The 26,668-nt window shown below is 43.1% G+C and overlaps 1 protein-coding gene across 2 annotated transcripts in view; it reads right to left on the bottom strand.

The window, feature by feature from the left end:
* Window positions 1–26,668, bottom strand: part of UGGT2 (UDP-glucose glycoprotein glucosyltransferase 2) — a 4,352,373-nt gene that overhangs the window by 3,516,169 nt on the left and 809,536 nt on the right. The gene's annotated exons all lie outside the window — the stretch shown is intronic.

Raw genomic sequence — 26,668 nt, 5'->3', positions numbered from 1 at the left:
TCCTCATATGCAGTTTGGCATTGGGAAGCACCAGAATACAAGATGCCATGAACCCTAAGGCTTGAAGGACTGTCCTTGCAGTCAGCCCGGACTGATGAGACAACTGATGAAAGTAAAGGGAAAGATTCTTTTGTTTGTCCGGGGTCAAAAGGCCATCTGGGATGCTGTATTCAGTCTCACACCCAGAAAGCACATGTCTTGAGAGGGTACTAGACTGGACTTTATTTCGTTCACAGAATACCCCAGGCATCTTAGCACTGCTATCACATAATCCAAATGATGAAGAAGCTCGTCCCTTCCTTGAGCCAGAATTAGGCAATCGTCCAAATAAGGATAAATCTGTATTCCTTTCAACCTGAGGAAAGCTATCACTGGAGCCAGAACCTTCGTGAACACTCTGGGCCCAGTAGATAAGCCAAAGGGCAATGCAGAGAACTGATAATGAGAAGTCCCAGCTCGAAAACGCAGATACTTCCTGCAACTCAGTCTGATAGGAACATGAAGATAAGCCTCCTTGAGATCTAAAGTTACCATCCAATGATCTTTGCCCAGCAGAGGTAAAAGCTGCTGTAGCGTCAACATTTTGAACTTGGGAATGTCCAGATAAGTGTTGAGGATAGATAAGTCCAAAATTGGCCTCCACATGTTCCCTTTCTTTGGTACGAGGAACAGGCGAGAATAAAATCCTAGGCCCACTTCTGGCATAGGGACCGGCTGAATGGCCCCTAGTTGGAGTAACAGAGAAATTTGCTTGTGAGCCTCTATTCTTTGTGTAGGAGGAACGTCTGGCATGCCTTTGAAAGGAGGTAAGGTATGGAAATAAAACCTGTAACCGTGGTGTATGATATCCAATACCCATCTGTCTTGGGTAATTAAACTCCAATTTTCTTTGAAAAGTGCCAACCTTCCTCCCAAAGGGGCTGCCAGACGAGAAGGCTCTGGCAGCTGAAAAGGTAGGTCATTGGGTCTGTTTACGAAAGGACTGACCCCTGCCCTCACCTGAAGACTGTGCAGGAGAACTCCTGCACGAGGCCTGAAAGAACCCTGAGCTCTGCCCCTACCACGTCTAGATCTACCCCTAGACTGGAAATCATAAGAAGGATACATCCACCCCTTAGTAGGCCAATTTCTACTAAACTTTGGAGGCTGAACCTGCAAAAAATCTTTAACAGTCTGCATAGACTTAGCCTTGTCTTCCATTTTCTTTAAAACTGTCTCAACAGGAGAACCAAACAACACATCAGATTGTAAAGGAGCATCTAAAATCCTTGTTTTAACATGGTCAGACAAATTCTGATCCCTCAGCCAGGCGTGCCTGAAGAACTGACCCAGTGGCAGCCACCCTAGACGAGGCCTGTACAGCATCAAAACCACATTGCAAAGAATGCTTACCCACCTGTCCAGAAACATGTACTAAATCTTGCAATTCTTTACAATCAATACCTTCCGCCAGAGCATCAACCTTAGACTTCAATTGTGAAAGGAGATAGTTTTGGTATTTTAACATGTGAAACTGGCAATTCAAAGCCCTCATAGCTAGAGTGGAAGAAGTATAAACTTTCTTTCCCCATCTGTCCAAAGCTTTGGCCTCTTTGTCTGAAGGAACCGGATTCTTGACAACAGAAGCCTTAACACCTTTAGGCCCTGACTAACAGTTTCTGGGTCTGCCCTAGGACTCTTAAAAGATACTTATGAGCTTCAGGCACCCTGTAATATCTATCAGGTTTAACAGGAGCAGGAGGCAAAGAATCAGGATTAAGTGAAGCCTCTGCAAAACATCTTCCACCACATCTAAAACAGGAGATATAGCCAAAGGCCTATGCTGGGGCAAAACAAAAATTCCCTAAGCCTTTTCCTGGAATCAGAGAAGTCCTGGCCTTCCCACTTAAAATGCTCCCTCATAGAATGAAGAGTTTCTGAAAAAGAAAAATCCTCAGGAGGAGAAGCAGAAGGAGTAGAATCATCCACATCAGAGTCAGAATAAGGAGAATACTCCTGCAAGTCTTCAGCCGAAGACTCTGAAACATCCAAAGCCTGCTCAAAACTCCCTGGCTCAGGCTCCACCCTAGGTCTCTTATCAGGAGGGGGCAAAGAACCCCTAATCAAAGTAATCAAATCTTCTGCCATTTTAAGCATATGCTTCTTGGGCACAGTTCCTGAAGAACTAGGGGTGACACCAACTGAAGCTAAACCTGGCCTGCCCCAGGGAGAAGCCTTGGCAACAGAAGGAGAGGGCCGAACCACCTTAGGAAGGGAGGGGAGTAAAGTAACCTGAGAAGCCCCTTCGGCCTGACCTGCTTCCTGAGAGGCCACATCCTGCAATAACAAAGTCTCTCCCTGGGAACCCAAAGAAATCTCCGGTGGAACCACCGGCTCCACCAACACCTCTAAAGAACTGGCGTCCGGTACAGACGGTTCTTCCAGCCTAGGCTTAACTGCTTTGTCCTTGCGCTTCTTCGAAGAAGCGGGCGGAGCATCCGACGGCATTTTATAATTGCACCGCTTCCCAAAGACTAACCTGGCACAATCCAACCTTCTCTTTATAGTGCGTTTATTAAATCTAGCACAAGAGCGACAGCCAACAACGTCGTGCTCAGGCCCTAAACAAGGAATACACAAAGTATGATAATCTCTATGCGGTATCTGTTTCCCACAAGAAATGCAATTATTCACTTTTTCTGACATCCGGTAAACCACTGAGGCAAGAAAAAACTAAAATATTCCCCAACGGGGTACTTGGCCAACTTTGACTCGGTCTGAAACTTCGAAAACGAAAAATCTCAGAACGCCAACCGGCACTTGCAATGCTGCTTCTGCATCGGACCATGCGGCAAAAAAGACTGAGGATATGACGTCGGTCATGCGCATTTGTACCCTGACGTCCTGATGTCAGTCAAATGCGCCTTGACCGACGTCAGCCTTATACTTTGATATTCGGGCCGACCGAGGACAGCGGACTACCCAAGTGTTAGGACTGCAGCAATGTGAGATGAAGAACATCCTGTACAATTCAATTGAAAAACAAACTCAATTAGGGGAAAAATATAAAAAATAAAAAATGTACAATAAGCTGGTTGCAGAAGTGTGCACACCCTTAAACTAATACTTTGTTGAAGCACCTTTTGATTTAATTACAGCATTCAGTTTTCTTGGGTAGACACCTGCCATCAATTAAGGAGACTCTGATTAAACCCAAATAAAGTTCAGCTGTCCTATTAGGATTTTCCTGACATGAACTCAGGTGCCTGCTACAGCAAAAGCCATGGTTCGCAGAGAGCTTAAAAAGCATCAAAGGGATCTCATTGTTGAAAGCTATCAGTTAGGAGAAGGGTACAAAAAAATTTCCACAGCACTGGATATACCATGGAACACAGTGAAGACAGTCATCAAAAAGTGGAGAAAATATGGGACAACAGTGATGTTGCAAAGAACTGGGCGTCCCTCCAAAATTAATGAAAAGACAAGACAAAAACTGGTCAGGGAGGCTGTCAAGAGACCTAAAGCAACACTGAAGGAGCTGCAGGAATTTCTGGCAAGTACTGGTTGTGTACTAAATGTGACAACAATCTCACGTATTCTTCATATGTCTGGGCTATGGGGTAGGGTTGCAAGACAGAAGGCTTTTCTTACACAGAAAAACATCCAGGTCAAGCTAAAATTTGCAAAACAATACATCAAGTCTCCCAAAAGCAGGTTGGAAAATATGTTATGGTCTGATGAGACCAAGGATGAACTTTCTGGCCACAATTCCAAAAGGTACATTTGGAAGAAAAACAACACTTCAGATCACCAAAAGAACACCATCCCCACGGTGAAGCATGGTAGTGGCAGTATCATGCTTTGGGGTTGCTTTTCTTCAGCTGGAACTGGGGCTTTAGTTAAGATGCAGGGAATTATCAACAGTTCCAAATACCAGCCACTTTTGGCCCAAAACCTTCAGACGTCTGCTGGAAAGATGAAGACGAAGAGGAATTTCACCTTTCAACAAGACAATGACCCCAAGCATGCATCCAAATTAACCAAAGAATGCCTTCAACAGAAGAAAATTAAATTTTTGGAATGGCCCAGCCAGAGCCCAGACCTAAATCCAATAGAAAATCTGTGGGGTGACCTGAAGAGGGCTGTGCACAAGAGATGCCCTCGCAATCTGACAGATTTGGAGCGCTTATGCAAGGAAGAGTGGGCAAATATTGCCAAGTCAAGATGTGCCATGCTGATATACTCCTACTCAAGAAGACTGAATGCTGTAATTAGATCAAAAGGTGCTTCAACAAAGTATTAGTTTAAGGGTGTGCACACGCAAGCAACCAGCTTATTGTACATTTTTTATTTTTTATATTTTTCCCCTAACAGATTTGTTTGTATTTCAACTGAATTGTACAGGTTATAAGTCACATTAAAGGTGGGAAAAGTTTTAAAATTATTTATTGTGGTCTCATTTTTTATATCACAAAAACCTGGCATTTCAACAGGAGTGTGTAAACTTTTTATATCCACTGTATGTACTTTCCACTTAAGCCACAGGCTTGTTCTCCCAAATGTGAAAAGACTGTATTGGATGTTGAACTGAGGGAAATGTAACAACAGTGCACTCTGTTGTAAGAAAGCTGGTAAGTCAAGCACTGTGAAATTCTTTGGTCTAAAACTCAGAGCCGAGATATCTAAAGGGAGGCATTCTGCCTATTATTTTGAGGCCAGAGTTAATGGCTAGAATTAACATGTATAATTGCTTTTACTGCTCTGGTTTCCTAACCAGCTGTAAGATCAAAAGGGCTATTAACTTCTGAGTTTCTGTTAGCTTGGGAACCAGAAAGAAATTATGTAATCTGAAATGAATCAGTGGTACTGTGTTATCAATTTAAGGACAGAAAGAATGGAGGCATTTGAGCATTTGTCTTGAGAACATCCAACTCACCAGCACTCTGCCTGTATTCTATATGTAAGTTTATTTTAGAACTGTGTTTTCTCTTAGATATAGCTAGGAACTAGGAAGATTAGATTAGTTTTTTTCTGTACTGATGTCAGAGATTTTCTACTATATTACTTTAAGCATTTTCCTGTGATCTCTGAACTATTGACTAGCACTGTGTAGTAAAAAGTATTATCTTGTGTTTTTATTATTTATTATTAAATATTTTTATACCTTTCAACTGTGGCTGTTTTGTGTAGAGATAATTTAAGCTCTAAGAGTACAATGCATGTATATAGTGATACTGGCCAAGCCACTCCAATAAGCCTCAACTGTTCAGCTGCATTTACCATTTGGATAATAATATTGCACAGTAATAATTGGACACCCTTTATTAAGGGCCTTTTTAATAGCTGATAAATATTAGTGGGTGGTGGCAAGTGGTACTACCATATAGTCTGGGTAAAATGGGCACAGCTGGAGAATCTGTGCCAGACTTCCCAAAGAGTGTCTGTGTGGTTGTATATAACTATTATCTCAAAGTGTGTGTGTGTGTGTGTATCAGCTACTTGGGCAGGGACACGAAGCACTGGTTGGACAGAGAGGGTGCTGGAGGTTTTAGCTTGCCCACTAGGCTGAGATCTGGACCCTATAGCTGTGCCAGTGGGGAGTCTTATTGGGGACCTGCAGAGAAAGGGAGAAACCAGCCCCAGACTGAGTGCGATCTCTGTGTGCTCTGTGTGCTCTTAAGGTAAATTGTACTTTACTGTGTGTGTATTTATTATGCTTTCCCTATATGAACGCCCCTCATTGGTGTTAGTTGTGAGGATTGAGGCTCCTTGATTTCTGGGCCAGTGCACGGGCATCACATATTAATTGTTTGACAGTGGTGGGATATCCACACCACATATTAATTGGTTGGCAAATACTAATTGGCTTGTAGTGGTGTGCGTAGTGTCACGTCCTTTATCTTGTGTACAGTGATCACTGAAGGTGTTTTTGTACTCTAAATCAGCCATGCAGTGAATACTCAGAGTTCGGACTACAATCGTTTTAATTCTTTTGATAGCTTAGTTAGTCAGGGAGAGCAGACAGCATGTCAGCAGAGGAGTACAGAAACCTGACAAGGAGCCAGCTAGCTAAGATGTCCCAGGCTAGGGGACTGGTGCATGGAAACCTGACTAAGGCAGACATGATTGCAGCTTTGGTAACAGCTGCATCAGAAATCAGCAACCAGGATGACGATCATACTGGCAGTGGAGATGTACCACACTCAGAGAATGGACAGCTGAACCTTTCTGCACAAGACTTAAAAAGCCATCTGAAGCAAAATAGAATTGAGTTGGAGGCCAGGCATTTGGAAATAAAAACAGCTGAGAGACTGAGGCTTCTAGAGAGTGAGGACAAGGAGAAACTGTGATGTTTGCAGGCTGAGGAGAATAAGAAACTGCTATGCCTGGAAGCTGAGGTAAAGGAAAGGCAGAGGCAGCATGAAAAGGAGATGCTGACTCTTCACCAGAGTCATGGAGGTAAAGGGGAAGTGAGTAACCGGACCCCAGAAGCACAAAAGGTCAGTAAATTTCTTCCGCAGTTTAAAGAGGGGGATAATTTTGATAGTTTCATTCATATGTTTGAGAGGGTATGTAAACAGTATGATGTTGACCAAATGCTCTGGCTACGGTTCTTGACCCCCTTACTCCATGATAAAGCTGTAACTGTGTTGTCTAAAATTTCTATCAGGAATGTTTTGATTATACTACTGTTAAGAACTGCTTGTTAGAATTTTTTAAGCTAACACCTGAAACATACAGGAAAACGTTTTGTGAACACAGACGCAAAGCAGATGAAAGTGTGTGTGAATATGTTGCTGAACTGAGCATTTACTCTCATAGGTGGGTGAGTGGATGTCAGGTCACCACTTCTGAAGGGCTGGCAGACCTTTTGGAGAGGGAACAAGCCCTTAGCACTTTGCCTGAGGACATGAGGATCTGGTTAGCTGACAGACAATGTGCTACTTCACATGAGTTGGGGAAAAAGGGCATCCCTGCACAGGAAAGGGACCCCCAGTACTACTCATGTGTCTAAAAGAACCCATGGTGGGCAGCACAGACTGCTCCAACAGAATCTGCCAGTAGCAGGGGAAGCCACTAGTCCAGGTATACGTCCAGGACCTACGGTTAAATGTTTTGAATGCAACCAGTGGGGCCATGGGGCATACAGACATCCACAGAGGCTAGGTAGGGAACAATAGGTGAGCAAGCCAGTAAGTGGGGAAGTCAAAATGACAATAATAGGTTGTCTTGAGACAACAGGGGTACCGAACTACCATCCTGCAGATGTTCTGATAGGGAACGATTTAGGTAAGGCACTACTATGTGTTAATGCAGTTAAACACAGTCAGGCTTCAAGACAAGCATGTGAGTCTGGTAGCCTGGGGGAGACCCACACAGACCGCATACTTGCAGCCAGGACTGGTATGGTGGTTACTTCAGGGAGGACGCTATGCTGTAGCAGTGACACTGAAGGTGAGCCACAGCTGCTTGTGGGTACTGATGTTCCCTTGGACAGAGTGATTGCAAAGGTAGAGGTGAGTAGCAGTACCCAGGCTGACAGTGAGGCACCACTGTCAGAGGATGCCAGACTTGCTGTGGAAGGGGAGCTGGGAAGGGTTACAAAGACAGGCTTGAGACAGGCTCAGCTGGCATACCCTACATTTGCAAGGCTTGAGAGAGGTAGCTAGTGAGAGACCTGATTCTCAATGGAAGGAGAAATCTGTACACTGGGACAAAGGGTTACTGTATACAGAGTGGATCCCTGAAAGAGGTCTAGAAGGTGAGAGGGTACAGCAGTTGATAGTGCCTAGAGCATACCATCTGGCACTTCTAGTCATAGCCCATGATATTCCCTTTGCAGGTCATATGGGCATAAAACGTACAAAGAGATGTATTGTGTAGAACTTCAATTGGCCTGGAAGTTCCAGAGATGTAACAGGGTATTGCAGGACCTGTGAGCAATGCCAAAATGTAGGCAAGGCAGGAGAAAATGTAATAGCTCCTTTGATGCCTTTGCTCGTGACTGAGGAGCCATTTCAGAGGGTAGCTATGGATATTGTGGTGCCTTTGAGTACCCCAAGTTCCACAGGGAAAAAGTATATCCTAGTGGTAGTAGATTATGCTACAAAATACCTTGGGCAGTGGCTTTGTCCTCCATTGAGGCAGAAAAGGTGGCAAATGCTTTGTTAGAGATTTTCAGCAGGGCAGGTTTCCCAAAAGAAATACTGACTGACAGAGGTGCCAATTTCATGTCAGACCTGCTGGCTTGTCTGTGGAAGTGCTGTGGGGTGAAGCACCTAAAGACCACCCGCTACCATCTCCAGACTAATGGTCTTGCTGAGAGGTTAAACTCTACAACCAAGTCCATGCTATGGGCATTTACAAAGTACTTTAAGTGGGAGTGGGACAAATACTTGCCCCATCTGTTGGTTGCTTACAGAGAGTTTCTCCAGGAATCCATGGGTTTTTCACCCTTTGAGTTGCTGTATGGGCACAGGGTGAGATGACCTCTACATTTAATTCATGATGAGTGGGAAGATGAGTGTAAATCTCACCATGAGTCTGTTGTGGCATATGTCCTAAACCTCAGGACAAGGCTCAGGGAACTCATGGGCTTGGCCCAGGAGAACCTGGAAGAAGTCCAACAACAGAAAAAGGTATGGTATGACAGGAATGTTCAAGCTAGAGAGTATGTTGTAGGGCCGCAGGTAATATTTCTCATTCCTGTCAGACACAACAAGCTGCAAGCAGCTTGGGAGGGACCCTACAAGGTGGTAAGAAAGGTAAGTGATGTTATCTACATGGTAGAACTGCTAGGCAGGAGGCAGAAGCACAAATTGTACCATGTTAACATGATGAAACCTTACCATGATAGGGAGGCCTTTGTGCTGAGCATTTGCAGTGGAATGCAGGAGGAGTCCGAGGGAGAGCTGGTGACTGATCTCCTCAGTCAGGCTTGGACTGACACTTCACTGGAAGGGGTAACAGTGTCCCAGCAGCCATCTCCTACCCTGGTTCAAGAAATCCGAGCAGTGTTGCAGGAGTTTGGGGACATGTTCACTAGGAAACCAGGGTGCACCCACCTGGTGGAGCACCAGGTGGATACAGGACCCGAAAGGCCTATTAGACAGGCCCCTTACAGAGTGTCTGAGAGAGTCAAACAGACTCTGAGGGAGGAGATGCAGGAGATGTTGGAACTAGGGGTAATTCAAGAGTCCAACAGTCCCTAGGCCTCCCCAGTGGTGCTGGTGCCAAAGAAGTATGGCAGCACCAGGTTCTGTGTCAACTACAGGAAATTAAATAGTCTACACAGTGTCAGATGCTTACCCCATGCCTAGGACAGATGAGGACCTAGAGCAGCTGGGTGACGCTAAGTATCTTACAACTATTGTTCTTACCAAGGGTTACTGGCAGGTGCACTTGACTCAGAGTGCTAGAGAGAAGTCAGCCTTTGCGACTCCTTATAGCTTGTATGAGTTCACAAAGATGCCCTTTGGGATGTAAAATGACCCAGCAACTTTCCAGTGGCTGGCAGATCACATCCTAGCAGGAGGGTTTGCCCTTGCTTACCTAGATATGGCCATCTAAAACCATTCCTGGCAAGAGCACCTGCAACATGTCAGGGAGGTGCTGGGCAGACTACAGAGGGTAGGGTTGACCATTAACCCCAGCAAATGTCAGGTGGGCATGGCAGAGGTCTCCTACCTGGGACAGAGTGGGGGAGTGGTATGATCAGGTCAGAACCTGCCAAAGTAGAAGCCATTCAGGCATGGCCTGCACCTGTTACCAAAAGCAGTTGAGGGCATTATTAGGGACAGCAGGGTACTATAGAATGTTTGTCCCCAGTTATAGTACTATAGCTAATCCCCTCACAGACCTGACAAGGAAGAATAGGCCAGATAAAGCAGTGTGGACCCCAGTGTGTGAGCAGGCATTCCAGAAGCTTAAAGAAGCTTTGGGAGGACCCCCTGTGCTAGCCAGTCCAGATTAAAGTAAATAATTTGTTGTGCAGGTGGATGCTTCAAACCATGGGGTGGGGACTGTACTTAGCCAGATTTCTTCAGACAGAGAAGAGCACCCAGTGGCTTATCTCAGTCGTAGGCGCCAACCCAGGGAGGAATGCTATGCAGCTGTAGAAAAGGAATGTCTAGCCATATTGTGGGCACTGCAGAAACTTCAACCTTATCTGTATGGAAGAAAATTCACTGTAGTGACAGATCACAATCCCCTAACATGGTTAAACAGAGCCAGCCAACAAAATGCAAAGTTGCTAAGATGGACCCTATGGTTGCAAACATATGATCTGTCAGTGCAGCACCACAGTGGGATTAGCAATGCCAATGCAGATGGGCTCTCAAGACAAGGAATGGGGTAAGGTAGACCTAACCCTCTCAAGCAACGTTTCTCAAGGGTCACCTGAAAAACTAGCTTGAGTTCCCTGAGGGGAGGTGTGTGAAGACAGGTGAAGGCTGCCAGCCTAGCTAGATAGAATTTTGTAGATAATTCTGTCATTTGTAAATATTAATGTAAGCCACAGGCTTGTTCTCTTAAATGTGAAAAGACTGTATTGGATGTTGAACTGAGGGAAACGTTAACAGTGCACTCTGTTGTAAGAAATCTGATAAGTCAAGCACGGTGAAATTCTTTGATCTAAAACTCAGAGCCGAGATGTCTAGAGGAAGGCATTCTGCCTCTTGTTTTGAGGCCAGAGTTAATGACTAGAATTTACATGTATAATTTCTTTAATTGCTCTGGCTTCCTGACCAGCTGCAAGATCAAAAGAGCTATTAACCTCTGAGTTTCTGTTAGCCTGGTAACCAGAAAGACATGATGTAATCTGAAATGAATCAGTGGTATTGTGTTATCAATTTAAGGACAGAAAGAATGGAGGCATTTGAGCATTTGTCTTGAGAACATCCAACTCACCAGCACTCTGCCTGTGTTCTATATGTAAGTTTATTTTAGAACTGTGTTTTCTCTTAGATATAGCTAGGAACTATGAAGATTAGATTAGTTTTTTCTGTATTAATGTCAGAACTTTTCTGATGTATTTTAAGCATTTAATTTGTTATCTCTGAACTCTTGACTAGCACTGTGTAGTAAGTATTGTCTTGTTTTTATTATTTATTATTAAATATTTTTAAACCTTTCAACTGTGGCAGTTTTGTGTAGAGTTAATTTAAGCTCTAAGAGTACACTGCATGTATACAGTGATACTGGCCTAGCCACTCCAATAATCCTCAACTGTTCAGTTGCTCTCATCATTTGGATAATAATATTGCACAGTAATAATTGGACACCCTTTGTTAAGGGTCTTTTTAGTAGCTGATAAATATAAGTGGGTGGTGACAAGTGGTACTACAGTATAGTCTGGGTAAAAGGGGCACAGCTGGAGAACCTGTGCCAGCCTTCCCCAGTAGTGTCTGTGTGGTTGTATACAACTCTTATCTCAAAGTGTGTGTGTGTCAGCTACTACTTGGGCAGGGACACAAAGCATTGGTTGGACAGAGAGGGTGCTGGAGGTTTTAGCTTGCCCACTAGGCTGAGATCTGGACCCTATAGCTATGCCAGTGGGGAGCCTTATTGGGGACCTGGAGAGAAAGGGAGAAACCACCCCCAGACTGACTGTCATCTCTGTGTGCTCTTAAGGGAAATTGTACTTTACTGTGTGTGCATTTATTATCCTTTCCCTATATGGGCGCCCCTCACTGGTGTTAGCGGTGAGAATTGAGGCTCCTTGATTGCTGGGCCAGTGTATGGGCATCACACACCGTTCTGATCCTTGGATCCAGCTCGGCCGTTACATAGCTCATGCAAGCCAAAAACTCTAGAACTAAGACTCTACCCACAATACCCCTCTCCATATTTCCTACCCAAACTCTGCAGGATGGGGAAGGAGGGTGGGATGCCAAAGATAAATGAAGACTGACAACACAGATGGAACGTTATGGTAAGTACATAACTTCTTTATCTGATGTTGTCAATCTTCATTTACCTTTGACTTTTGGGATAGAGTCCCCAGCTACTTTAGATCCTGGGGGGGCTTATGGAAGGATATTCCTGAGAACCACAGAGCCAAAGGATGCTCTTCCCCTGGATACCAGATCCAATCTGTAATGAGTAATACAGGTATGCGGAGTAACCCACGTTGCTGCTGTGCATATTTCATCCATGAAAGCCTTGGAATGGAAAACAGCAGACATGGCTATTGCCGTAGCAGAATGCGCTCTCACTGGCACTGGCAATTGGAGATTGTTTTTATTGCATATGATAGTAATAGTGCCTCTTAACTACCTTGACAAGGTGAATTTTGAAAACAGGTTTCCTCAGAGATGGAAGAGAAAAGGAGATAAATAACTGATCTGATTTTCTACATTCTTTAGTTCTGTTTGGGTAGAAACGTAATTCTCTGTGAACATCCAGCAAATGTAAGCAATATTCACCTTTGTTAGAAAAATTTGGAAAGAAACCAGGTAAGTCAATTGTTTGAACAATATTAGTTTCTGAGACCACTTTAGGAAGACAGGATGGGTTGGTTGTTACAGTAACCCTATCCTTATGAAAAAATCAAGTATGGGGGTTTTGAAGATAGTGTTTGTAATTCGGAAATCCTTCTGAAGGAGGTAATAAAGCCCTTCCATGAAAGAAACTTTAAGTGACATGTAGCCACTGGTTTAAAGAGAGAAAGTACCAAAGAGTGCAAAACTAAATTCAGATCCCAAGGAGCTACAGGGTATTTAAATGGAGGTTTCAACAGAAAGCTCCCTTCATGAATACCTTACACAATTTATGGGAAATTAGTGAATGGTCTTTGAAGCCACTGTGCAAATTGGAAATAGCAGCTTGTTGGACCTTAACAGTAGAAGCAGATGTTCCTTGACTTAAAAGCATAGTTAAAAATTCCAATACCTTTTCAAATGGTGTGGAAAAGGGGTTAAGACCATTATTGTGCACCCAAACAGAAAATCTTTTCCACTTGCTGTGGTAGTTTCCTGGTGGATGGTCTATGGGAAGCCAGTAGAATTTTTTGGACTGGGAAAGATATATTTTTCTGCCTGGCAACTAAAGGAACTGGAGGGGCCAAGCTGTAAGCTTGAGGCTCTGAAGATTGGGGTGCACCAGTCCCTGTGGATGAGAGAGAAGATCACAAACTGGGTCCAGAATCCATGGACGGTGAATTAGATGAGTCCACAGAAAGGGGAACCAGACTTGTCGAGGCCCAAAGGGTGCAATGAGGATCACCTTGCTTCTCAACCTGCTGGCTTTCTATTAAGAAGAGAGGAATCAGTGGGAAAGGGGGAAAAGCATAGAGTAGTCCCAAGGGCCAGTCGTGAAGGATAGCATCTCTCAGGGACTTCCACTGAGGGGGAATTAGGGCAAAGAAGCTACTACGTTTGTTGTTTAGGGGTGATGCAAAGAGGTCACAGCAAGGCTGGCCCCAAGATGGAAAATCTCCTTTTCACTCTGGGATCAAGAGTCCACTAGTGAGGGAGGAGAATGCATCTGCTCAGTTTTTCCTCTATCACTTTCGAGCTCCCCGGGATGTGCACTGCTATTAGAAAGTGGTTGGAGGATATCTCCCATTGCCACACACTTACAGCTTCTTGACAGAAGGGGCAAAACTTGGTTCCGCCCCGTTTGTTGATGTACCAGACTGCTGACATGTCTGACTGAATTGCAATCATTCCTAGAGGGAGGACAGATTGGAAGGCTTGCAAAGCTAAGAGCATTGCCCTCAGTTCCAGAACACTGATATGCACATTGGCCTGTACTGGGGACTAAGTGCCTTGGACTGCTCTTCCCAGATAATGCCCTCCCCTACCCATATGGGAGTTGTCCATGGTCACTATGGCCTTGGGTTGAGCTGGAACAAAGGGATGGCCTAAAAGAATTTCCTCTGATTCCATCCACTAGTAGAAGTCCTTCTTGCAACAACTGGTGATTAACATTGGATGCATCATTGGGTGGATTAGGATGGACCATTGAGATGCTAGAAGCCATAAAGCCACTGTAGCAGCTGCTTGTGAAATCTTGCTAGTGGAACTAAGAAATGGTCACTGCCATGGATCCTAAAGGCCTTGTTGTTGGAGAGAATGGCTTGTACTTGGGATTTTATCTTCTGTGGCCTGTGAAGAGGAAGGGAAGCTACACAAGAGATGGTATTCAGATGAGCTCCTATGAACTCTAGATCTTGACAGGGATTTAGCTGAGATTTTGACTGATTCCCTGTAATGTCCAGATGAGCAAACAGGTCCAGAATGAAATATGTTGCTTTAAGCAGTAGATGCCTGGTGTGTGTGGTGATGAGCCAGACATCTAGATAAGGGAACACCTGGAATTTGTGCAGTCTCATGTGAGCTGTTACTGCTGCCAAACACTTGGTAAACACCTGGAGTTCTGTGGTGAGACCAAAGGGCAGAGGCTCCTAGCTGAAAGCGGAGGAACCTTCTAGAGAATTTGTCCATTTTTATGTGGTAATATGCGTCCTCAAGATCTACAGAGCACATCCAATCGTTTTCCTCTAGAAAAAGAAGTATAGACTGAACTGTGACCACCCAGAATTTTGCTTGCTGAACAAATTTGTTCAGAAGGCCAAGATCTAAAATTCATCTCAAATCCCTTGTCTTTTTTGACACCAAAAAGAACCTTGAGTAAAATCCAGATCCTGTCTGGTCTAGTGGGACTTCTTGGATGACTCTTTTTTTTTTTCTAGCATCTTTTGAATCTCTAATGCAGCTTGATCCCTCTGATTGAGTGGAACATCGGCGAGTCTTCATTTTGATCTTGGAAAAAGAGTGAAGGAAATAAGGTAACCTCTGGCAATGATCCTCTGCACCCAAGTATCCAAAGTTATTTGCAGCCAGGTTCTTGAGTGCAGAGAAAATCTTCCACTGACTGCTTCCAGAGTTAAGCAATCGAGCCCCCTTTCAGGATCGCTGGTTGGCTTGCTCACAGAAAGATTCTCTGGAACCCAGATTTTGTGGGTCACCTGTGCTGCTGGGTTGGTGTCTTCCATTAGAGCTCCCTCATCTGCCCAGAGGGAAGCCACCACCATTTGTGTCCTGAAAAGGCCCTTGGGATTTTTTGAACTACATCTTCCCACTCCTCTGATTCCTAGACTAGGATAGTTGGGAGCAGAAAAACATATGCCTACTGCAGATAGGGTCGTTCCATCTTTCTCACACCTGGCTAGAGTTTCTTTGACTGTGGGGCCGAATAAGGAAGATCTGTCAAAAGGAGCACTGATGAAGGAAGACTTAAATGGCTTCGCAAACTCACACAAGTGCATCCAGGCGTGACGCCTTATGGCAATGCCTGAACCCACTTGCCCTGGTCATCCATTCAGCTGTATGCACAATGAGACTCAGGGACGAGTTGGAAATAGACTCCAGGGTGGCTAGGTGGGAGGTCACTTTATCTTGGACCTCCTCAGATACAGCTCCTGCCAGGGTATCTGATAACTCCTTGATCAGATCCCTCTGAACCCTAGTGAAATGTGCCATAAAATTCAAAGACCTTAAAGCAAAGGTCAATGAAGCATACACCCACCTTCCAAATCTGCCCATTGCTCTGGACTCTTGATTAAGGGGATGAACATTGGAACTCTCTTCAGCTAGTTCCTTTTTGGTGATCGCCACTGCTACCACCATAGCATCTATCGGTAACCCCTTATCCCAATGCTGGTGGTCCTCTGGAGCTGAGAGTATTTTATCTGGTCTCCAGGAAATTGGCTCTGTGGAGTCAGGAGCCTTCCAAGTCCAATGTGCAGTCAATTTAATAAGACCGTCAGTGAGAGGGATCACCCAAGAATTATATGGGCAAGCACCAAAAAGTGCTTGGGCTTTCCAGTTACCCCTCTGTTTCAGAATCTCTAGAATGTCCCTGAAGGAAACGTCTGCCAGGGGTGACAGGGGGAACCCTCCCCATCATCAAAGTCCATGTCTTCTGTGACATATTCCTCAGGGGATTCTGAGCATTTCCTCTTACATGTGTTTTTCCTGAGTGGCTCCTCAGTGGGAGTCTCTTGAGGACTACCCAGAAGAAAAGGGGCCCTGTGCAGGGGTATTTTGCAGCTTAGGTGTTCGCTGTCCGGGTGTGGAGGCTGGTGGCAGCTCTGGGCAAGAGGGAGTCCTGCGATAAAACCCAGAAACAGAAAGGGCCAACTGAGAGCTTTCAGAGGCCAATGCCCTCTCCATTACCTGGAAGGCCCCCCCGAAGAGGGATGGGAGTCCAAAAATGAGAAGGACAACCTCGAAACCGAGGTCACACCCCGCTCCAAGAGACCCACTCCCAAAGCAGGAGCTGAGGCCGAGCCTACATCAGCAGAGGTTTCAAGAGTCAAGGACAACTCCGAATAAAAAACTGGAGCCAATCAGGAGCCCTCAGACCTGACAGCATAGCTACAGACCTGCGAGTACATGGGTTGGAATCGAGAAAGTCAAGGCAGCTCCTGGAACTGAAAGGGAAAAAGCTGTCACACTAGAAGAGCTGGAACTGGAGGGATTGGAGTCATAAGCTCTAAGCCCTCAGAGAAGGTTAAAGGAGGAAGATTTGGTGGAGTCTTGGGAGAAAACTTCCCAACTCCAGAAGGGAGAGGGGTCAGGGAAGAAACAGAAAGACCCCTGGCCACTAGAAGCTGATCCATCAACCTCACAACATTGACTTCAGTTAGACTTCTGGAGGAACGGACAGATAAGCCTGAGGGGGGTTCTTGTCTGTCAGGAAAGGGACTCGGAAGCTGTCCCACAAAGGGGTCAATAGAGGGTGAATACATTGTCCTAGGTGTGGTAATTATGTTTGTTTTCAGCATCGATGGAGGTTCCAACATTTGTGGAAGAGTAGTAGGTGGAGTCAGTACCGACAGGGCAGCTGAAGATGTCGGTACTGATGTGACCAGCACTGAGGTCTGTGGTGCCATAATATACAATGCAGACATAGTCGATTCCGAAAGTTTCCAAACTTTAGCCTTTGGTTCCGCTGAAGTCGTGGGAGTGGAAGGCTTATGCTTTTTTGCTGTTGGAGCCAAAGAAGATGGTGGCACAGAGTGGCTTTTCTCAAGTCCAAGATCAGAGGGGGAAATGTCAGTCTTGGATAGATCCTCCTCAAAAGTAGACTTAATTAGACCTTTCAAAATTAATTTATTTTTCCCTTCGACTAAGGCCCAGTTACTGAATGCCTGGCAAATAGTACAGTCTTGTTAAAAATGAGCCAGGCCTAAACAATACACACAGGAAGAATGCCCATCGGAACTGGGTCTTTTGTCCACAATCCTGGCACAGTTTAAAGCCAGTGGCACCTTTGATTTATCCATGTTGACAGTCACAAAAAAAAAAACAGGTCAACAGGCAGCTATCACACACACACACACACACACACACACACACACACACACACACACACACACAACAAAAGGAAAACTACCAGCACTGGTAGGCCAAAGTTACCTAAAGAGGTAGATAAAGAGAGAGGTACTACCAATGATGGTAGGAAAAGAATACCGTATGGTAGAAAGAAGCACACTCGCTCAACAAAGAAATGTGGGTAGAAGTACAGAAAGAAAATATATATATAAAACTGTATATACATATACAAGAAAATATGAGATTAAACAGGAAAATCAAGGAAAAAACTAGGAAGTTTTACTTAGCTGCGTGAGAAACTGGCTGATGGATTTTGAGACGAGCAGCAAACGAGATCTGAGGTAATATGGAGAGGAGTATTATGGGTAGAGTCTTAGCTCGAGAGTTTTTGGCTTGCATGAGCTATGTAATAGCCGAGCTGGTTCTGAGGATCGGAACCGTGTCCCAAAGGTCAAGGATAAATGAAGACTGACATCAGGTCACATATTTCTGCATTCTCTTCAGTGTCTTTCTAAACATTAATGACATAATGTTGGGTTTTATGCTTTATAGTTCATCCACCAGTTTAAAGCAGGCAACAAAAATCCAGTCACTGTCAGCTATTTTTCTTGGAAAGCCACATTTCACACTTATTCTAATATACAATGGAAGTGATGCTTTTATTCGCCCATTTATTCATAATTCCAGTGTTGCTGATCTTCTTCCTGATCATCTCCATCTACTAATATTAGTCATTTTCAAGATTCTTCTAGTAAACTCCCATGTTTTTTTTTTCTCTCAAGCATTTTCCTGTGGAACAATGCAAAAGACTTCATTGGCAAAGTCTCTCTATGGGCTTTGTTATTGTCAGAAGAATGAGAAGCAGAGTCCTCTTCTTCTTGCTGGATAAACTTTAATTTTCTCTTTAGCCTGCTCTGCATCAAAAAATGTATTTTATCCTCCAGGGAAAACATTCTCAAGACAACTAGATACACCAGCTTAAATCTCACTACTGCCTCGACACTTCTTGACTTTTGGGATAAACTTGCTTCTCTTCTGCCTGGAGTACAGTAAATAATCATTTCCCGCAAACACTTTGCTATCCTCAATTTTTAATCATCTCCCCTTCTATCACAGTTTTATCAGCAGCAACTCTTTCTTTCTTTACTGCTTTCTTATGGCCTGATTTAGAGTACATACACAACTTGCCATCTCAGTTAACAAATCTTCTGTAGAACATGAGCCCAGTTATTTGCATGTTCATAAATGCAGTCTGTTCCTTCCAGTTTATTAGATACAGCAGAAACTCCTCATGCTTAACCAGCCTTTTCTTCACTTCATTCCCTATTTTTTTGCACTTTTTATCAGCTCACCTGAATAGCTAAACATTATCCTTTTCTCCAAACTTTTATTTGACTTGATATATTCCTTCAGTGTTTCATTTAATTTAAACCTATCTGAATGCATCTGGTTTATTTTTTCCTCTAAATTACTGGATGTCATCTCCTGTACCAAAGCTGAATCTTGAACTGCTTTCTGATAAACAGCTACAAGATTCTTATCATCATTGTTCTACTTTTCTAGTTGATTTTCTCTCAGGTTCTCCACAGTCATTTGCTTTGCTTTGGCATCCAGGCAGTGTAATTACTAGCCAGTAAATTAATTTTATCTAAACTGATAGTTTTACTGTTTTTTTATTTTGACAGTTGCTGTTTTCACACTGGGAGAACTCAAACTGGCTTGATGATTGGTGTGCAGGCATTTTGGAAGTTATTTGACTATGTTTCCTTTATCTGTAATTTTTATTTTGTTATATCTTGATAAAGCCACAGTATTCTCAAAATTGTACTTAATATCATATCAAACTGTTACGCAATGTATTTTTCAACTGACAGTATAATGTCATAAATGAAAAGTGCCCAAGTACTTCAGATCATTAACTCAAAAATAAATAAAATAAAATTAATGCTACTATACAATTGAGCAGCTTAACTGACATAAGATGAAATAAGACTTTGTTTGGCTATGATGGATGGATGGATCTGTTATCAGGACATATACTGATATATGCAACGTACTATGACATGGAGACCTAACTCAGTTACTGGCTTAGATTCCAAAGGACGTTCCATTTAACAGAACCTTTGAAATGCATCAGCTATAAAGTGTGCCAAAATGACACGTACACATCAAATGGCAAAGTCTCTGTACAATTCAAAATAATAAGACCCATATAAAATGGATACTGCAAAGTTAGTGAGATGATGTACACATATCATCTCTGGCAGCAAGGTCTGTTCTCAGCTTAAGACAGACACAACCCCTATTCCTTTTCAAAATTAAAAGCAAACAAGACTAAAGTTACTTTCCCACCTTGGCCTCTAGAACAAGCACTAAAGAGCTTCTGTAAAAAAGGATGTCAGCCTACTGCACAAGATCTTGAATGCCTGTCTTATCTCATAGTAAGGAAATCAGAAAGGCCTCTGTCACTATCAGAAATGAAGTGGTTGAAGCGAATGGCATGTAACAGCTATAAATAGGCAGTACAGAAACTCTAGCGGTCCACAAACAGGATGACTTTCCCACTCATGCTGTCTAGATCTCCCACCTAAGCTCAACTAACATATTTAGGGCTACAGCTGAAAAGAAAAAGCTACCACTGTTGTCTAAATAGCATCTGATGCTTGCCTGGAAGTGAAAAGGTGACTGGTCTTGCCTCTTGGTTTAATTCTATGGCAAATGCTATGAAGTATTAAGAATGTTTTTATCAGTTCTTTAAACGAGGCTAGAGACTTCTATTATTGAAAAGGCTTTACTGTTTTTTTTGTAAATCAGCTGTAATTCCCAGATTAACATAAACAGAACTTCTCCAATGAAAGAACTATATAGAGGAAAAGTCTCTTATGACAGACAGAAGCAAAGATGCCTACGCTAGGATATTTGGATAATCAAAAATGCAAATGATTATAGGACAATTTAAGGTGGAGGTAGCATGAAGAATTTATTTTCCTACCTTGCACTTTTAGATGCCTAGAAATAGGATTACTTTATGTAATTCTCAGGATACCATGGATATGTCGAAATAAGACAGCATGAACCACAAGTGTAAAGCAGTTAAAGAAATGCAAGGTGAAAGTGTCAGACCTATGATGCCATTTTCTACAAAAATCCATGAAACAAGAATTTGTGTTACCTGACTTGTGCTTGGTAGATGAAATTACAGACCCGTATATATTATGATCCTTTTCAATCTGCTCTTACAAATCTAAATCAATCTTGCACAGGTGATTTACTTTCTCCAGGAATAATTCTGAAAACTGGAGCATGGTAATGACAAGCAAAGGTGGAACTATAGGAATCAACACTGCTTTGCCTGAAGTACTTAACCATTTGTTTATAAATGACAAGGATTAATTTTACATCAGTTCAACAATTATAGTATTATATGCACGTGTTCTTCATAATGAGTGGATACCTGTGAGTAGAATTAATTGGGGGAGGGGGTTATGGGGGACTAGACTCATCATCCCAGTCTGCTTCAGTTAGGACTATTTCAGGCATCTCTATTTTTGGGATTAAAAAGGACTCGGACATCATTGGGATGAGTACTTCTTATTCTGAAGGATTTATTATAACCTCTACATCTCCAGCCAATGCAGGGAGCCTTAGGGACTCGCACTCTACCTATTAAACACTTCGGTGCAGGATTCTAAGTCTGAATGTCACCTGCACTGTTTGTGCAAATATTTAAGAACCCTGGGACCTGTGCTGGAGCAGTTACTCTAGGTTACACTCAATAGGTTAAGCATGCTGCTGAGTATCTGCTCAGTAAGCATTCATCAGGCAAACAGCAGTTATTTTCAGTATCTACAGTAAGTGCTGACAACATGAAAGTTTGGATCAATAAATGACCAGTGAGAGTGGGCACTTAAAGGGAAGAATCCCACATACCACCATGCCCAACTGGAAAATGCACAGGTACCAGTACCAAGGGAGAAAAGACCAGAAAAGTAGTTCCTGAGAGACAGAGTTATAGCATATTTCTGCATTACAAGATCTAAACTCTAATTCTTCTATCAACTGAGATGATTTTTTTCCCAGCCAGGATTTCTGTCAGGATCTGCTCCTGTGCACACCCAATGTTCCCATCTGTAAAGGACTATGTAGGATCTTCCTCAAAAATTCTTTTGCAAATTAAGCAACTTGCTGTTAGCCGACTTCTTTACTTTACAAACAGGAGGTTGACAGAAAAAGCAATAAATGCCAGTACAGCTCCAGTGGATTCAGATAAACCAATGCCTGGAGTACCGGACCCTTAACCTGTATTTGGCTATCTTGTGTTAGGTGTCCTTTAACTTGCGAACATCTGCTGAATGTTCCACTGATGGATGCTTTTCCCCTTTGTTCATTTCTATTTTACTTCTGCAAGGAGGGGGGGCATCTAGAAATGGATCTTCAGCTAGAATTAGAGGAAAGCGGGTGCTCTGTTAAACTTCAGGCACATGCAGTTGCTGGGGATAATTTACAATACAGATAAATCTGGTGACATTTGAACCTCTGAATAGGATGATCACGTAAACACTACAAAGGCTTAACTGGCTTAAGCCTAAACTTTCCTTTCAATAACAAACACGAAAATCAATTTTCTACAATAATGAGCTTCATTAATTACAGCTATCTGGCTGCTCCTCTAGAATTTAGGAAATGTACTACTGTTGAAAAATGCTGAGCTTCACAGAAGAAAGCACACAGTACCTTACTACATTTCCTGTATAACTGTTATGGCTGACAAAGAGATATTTGTAAGAAACCACAAGACTGAGGTAGTTAACTATCTAAACAAAATGCTGCTGTTTGACACTGTTTTTGCTCTCCCAAATTGCACAAGAGTAATACTACTGTCTTTGCTAATCTGGGTAGGGCCTAAACTCTCTATACCCTTTCAGTACACAGCAGGGAAAACTCCAGTATATCTGTAACAAGTAGAAAAAATGCTTAAAGTATTCCACCATATCATGACCTACTGTACATTCAGGGCTATATTAGTTCGTCAAAAACTAACTTCAGTGAATGGACATTCACTGAACATAAATCAGCAAACGGACATTCAATGAACGTTCACATCAGCGAAGGATTTTTCCCAGGGCAGTGAGTTACTTGGCCAGCATAAGGAAATTTGCCCATTTCCTCACCATAGTGTGATCTTAAAGTTGGTATACATAAGTAGGGGGTACAGTCCCCCACGTTTGTGGGCTTGATATACTGCAGTGTGTGTGACAGTTGGTATGTTGGTCAAGTAACTCACTGCCCTAGGAAACACAACCCCCCCCCATAAACCTACACCATCAACTACAACTAACAGTCTCACCACTAGCTTCTCTTTCTCTCCTGTTCCTAACTCCCCACTAGCTTCTCTTTCTTTCCTGTTCCTACCTCCAAAATAAAACAACTATTAACTAAACTTAAAACCACCAGATTAGCAGCAGACAACCTCCCAAGTGAATACCTTCAACTTGCAGCTGACGCTCTAGCCTACCCAGTATCATTCTTGATTAACAGATCTCTGTCAGAAAGTTATGCTCCCACACTATGGAAAGTCTCACACATAATTCCCCTATACAAAGGAGGCCCCTCCACAGATCTAACCAATTACCGCCCCATAGCTATTCTCTTGCCACTCTCCAAAATACTAGAGAGATGCATTCATTCTCAAGTCTCAGATCCCCTCCTTGCTAACAATCTCCTCTTCAACACACAACACGGTTTCCGACCTAACCATAGCACCACCACCGTCTTACTCTCTTTCTCTAACACTATCCTACAAAATAAAAATGCAGGTTATCTCTCCTCAGCTACCTTCCCAGACCTCTCTAAAGCTTTCAACATGGTCCCACACAAACAACTCATTTCTCTACTCAATAACCTATCCTTCTTTCAACCAGTCATAAACTGGTTTCAGAGTTACCTATCTGACCACCAACAAGCAGCTGTTTGGCAGGACGACCTATCCCCCCATCTACCAGTCTCCATAGGGGTTCCCCAAGGGTCCATCCTGGGACCCCTACTCTTCTCTATTTTCACCAATAATCTAGCCTCAGCCACAACACATGGCACACACATACAATACGCAGATGACTCAACCATCATCTGCACAGCCCACTCCCTACCCGAACTGCAAAAAATCACACAGGAAGCATTTTCCTCTACTGAAACTTAGTTATCCAATGCCAAACTAATACTCAACCCAAACAAAACAAAATTACTAATCTTCCAGCCCACCAAATGTACCCTAGACAGCTCTCACTTTAACATCACAGCAAAAGACAACACCACCATCCATCCTACAGAACACACTAAATTACACGGATTAGAAATAAACAATAAACTGAACTTTGACATTCACATTTCCATGACAATTATAAAAGTGCACAAAAAACTAGGATCATTATATAGAAATCAGCAACTACTTACCAAAGCAGCTAAAATTTTGGTAGCAATTTCTCATCTTATCTCTACCCTACTCTACACCTCTCCAATATTTACTAACCTTAGACAATGCGACTTAAATAAGCTCGAAACCTGCTACAACAAAACTGCCATATTCACCACAGGGGCTTCCTACTGTACTCACCACTGTCTCTCACTAGCAGAACTGGGCTGGCTAGAGCTCCCCTACCTCCTTCAATGGTACCAACTCGCACTTGCCCACAAACTAAATAAACCAAATAAACCAACCACTAAAAATCCCATCGCTCCAGAATCTACTCCAACCCTACATAACCACAAGACCACTAAGATCCAGTCACAAAAACCTCCTTCAGGTCACAAGAGCCAATAACTCTGCTGGAGAAGCATTATTCTCCTGCTCTATAGCCAAACTCTGGAACTCCCTCCCATCCTCAATTACCTCTGTAACTTCTTACACCCACTTCAAATCCTTACTAAAATCACACTTAAAAACTTGCCAGATATGCCCTTGCAACACCACCCCCCCCCCCTCTAATACCATCCACTCCACCCACCCACTACCTCTCTCGGTCCCGTATCAACAACCTACTCTTAGCAAGCTTGGCTACTCATGTTCTCAGCTAACTACCACATAGTACTAACTTCTTGTAGCAACAACTGCTAATGGCTGTTATGTACCTCAAAAACAGATTGTATTAATTGTTCACTGATGAATCTCAATTACATTTGTAACCGTGTTTAGTATATGTCACCATATTTTAAAATGGTACTATGTTCTACAGCCGTTTTACATCTATGTTTTATTCTTGTCCTAGGTCCTCAGCTAGACTACTGTCTATATTTTAAATGCTATGTTTTTTAACTGTATAATGTAAGTAATACTTAATGTGGAGCTTTTCTCCCCGGGATCCACTGAAAACAGACCTGTGTCCAGTCGGACTCTTCCGGTCAACAAATGTAAATAAATAAATAAATAACATTCTTTGATGTGAAAGTTTGATGTACGGCCGTTCCCTGATTTATGTTTGATAAACAGCCGTTTGCTGAAGTTAGTTTTCGATGAAGTAATATAGACCCATACATTCTAGATCCTCAAAATGGCTACCCAAAATATACAGGCTAGGTAATCTACTTTGCTCATACAGCCTGGCTACCCACTTATAATGTACGACCAGTTACTCTAGCCCATCAGCTTAAAACTGTGCTAAGCTGCTTTACTGTGCAAAAAGGGCAGTTTCACCTTTTTCCATACTGATTATGTTTTTAATATTTGGCATTTCTCATTTCCTCGCTAAACACTTTTAGCTCCCAAAACGTCTGCCTGAACAATTACTGGCAAGGATGAACTCTGGCTTAAATCTGTCTTTGCTGCCATTCTCATGTGTCTGGAAGACCATGACTTGTGGACTTGTCTTAAGCTTTTTTTTTTTTTTTTAATATGTGTAAGCAATGCAGTACGTTCCATGTTGCCTCTGCTACTACATGTAAACTAAATAAGATTTCTTCTTTACATGAATTATGTCTGGCCTTCGAGAACTCTATTAAGAGTCGGAAATAACCATGAAATTTAAATATATTCAGATCCATCTTAATCTACAGATGCGATGTTTTCTCTGAGACTGTTGATGGAGAAATATAGGGAAGGTCAGAAAGAGTTGCATTGTGTCTTTGTGGACTTGGAGAAAGCATATGATAGGGTGCCTAGAGAGGAGTTGTGGTATTGTATGAGGAAGTCAGGAGTGGCAGAGAAGTATGTAAGAGTGGTACAGGATATGTACGAGGGTAGCGTGACAGTGGTGAAGTCTGCAGTGGGAGTGACAGATCAGTTTAAGGTGGAGGTGGGATTGCATCAAGGATCAGCTCTGAGCCCTTTCTTATTTGCAATGGTGATGAACAGGTTGACAGACGAGATCATACAGGAGGCCCCATGGACTATGATGTTTGCAGATGACATTGTGATCTGTAGTGAGAGTAGGGATCAGAGACCCTGGAGAGGTGGAGATATGCTCTAGAGTGGAGAGGAATGAAGGTCAGCAGGACTAAGACAAATATGTGTGTGTGAATGAAAGGGAGGATAGAGGAATGGTGAGGATGCAGGGAGTAGAGGTGGCAAAGGTGGATGAGTTTAAATACTTGGGATCAACAGTTCAGAGTAATGGTGAGTGTGGAAGAGAGGTGAAGAAGAGAGTACAGGCAGGGTGGAAAAGAGTGTCAGGAGTGATTTTTGACAAACGGGTGCCAGTAAGAGTGAAAGGGAAGATCTACAAGAGGGTAGTGAGACCAGCTATGTTGTATGGGTTGGAGACAGTGGCACTGACAAAAAGGCAGGAGTCAGAGCTGGAAGTGGTTAAAGATGTTAAGACTTGCACTAGGTGTGAGGATGGACAGGATTAGGAATCAGTATATTAGAGGGTCAGCTCAGGTTGGACGGTTTGGGCACGGTCAGAGAGGCGAGATTGCATTGGTTTGGACATGTGCTGAGGAGGGATGATGGGTATATTGGGAAAAGGATGCCAAGGATGGAGCTGCCAGGTAAGTGGAAAAGAGGAAGGCCTAAGATAAGGTTTATGGACATAGTTAGAGAGGACATGCAGGTGGTTGGTGTGACTGAGCAATATGCAGAGGACAGGAAGAAATGGAAACAGATGATCCACTGTGGCGACCCCTAATGGGAACAGCCGAAAGAGAAGAAGAAGAAGATCCATCTTAATCTATAGAACATTTGATTGAAAGGTGGATTCTTCTCCTGAAAATGCAATCTTGGAGGAGGTTACGTTAAGTAAGAAGGCAAGGACAGCAAAGCTTCCAGCATGTTGGGGTGTTGGCTTCCACCCCAATTCACCCAGAGCTGTCTTTTTTTTAAACATATTTGGTGCCTATTTTTGCCAAAAGGAGCACTG

The sequence above is a fragment of the Protopterus annectens genome, chromosome 5.part1, assembly GCF_019279795.1.
Source record: "Protopterus annectens isolate FY-2018-M chromosome 5.part1, PAN1.0, whole genome shotgun sequence".
NCBI lineage: Eukaryota > Metazoa > Chordata > Ceratodontiformes > Protopteridae > Protopterus > Protopterus annectens.
The sequence above is the reverse complement of the archived record's forward strand: the minus strand, read 5'-3'. Positions and strand labels throughout refer to the sequence as shown.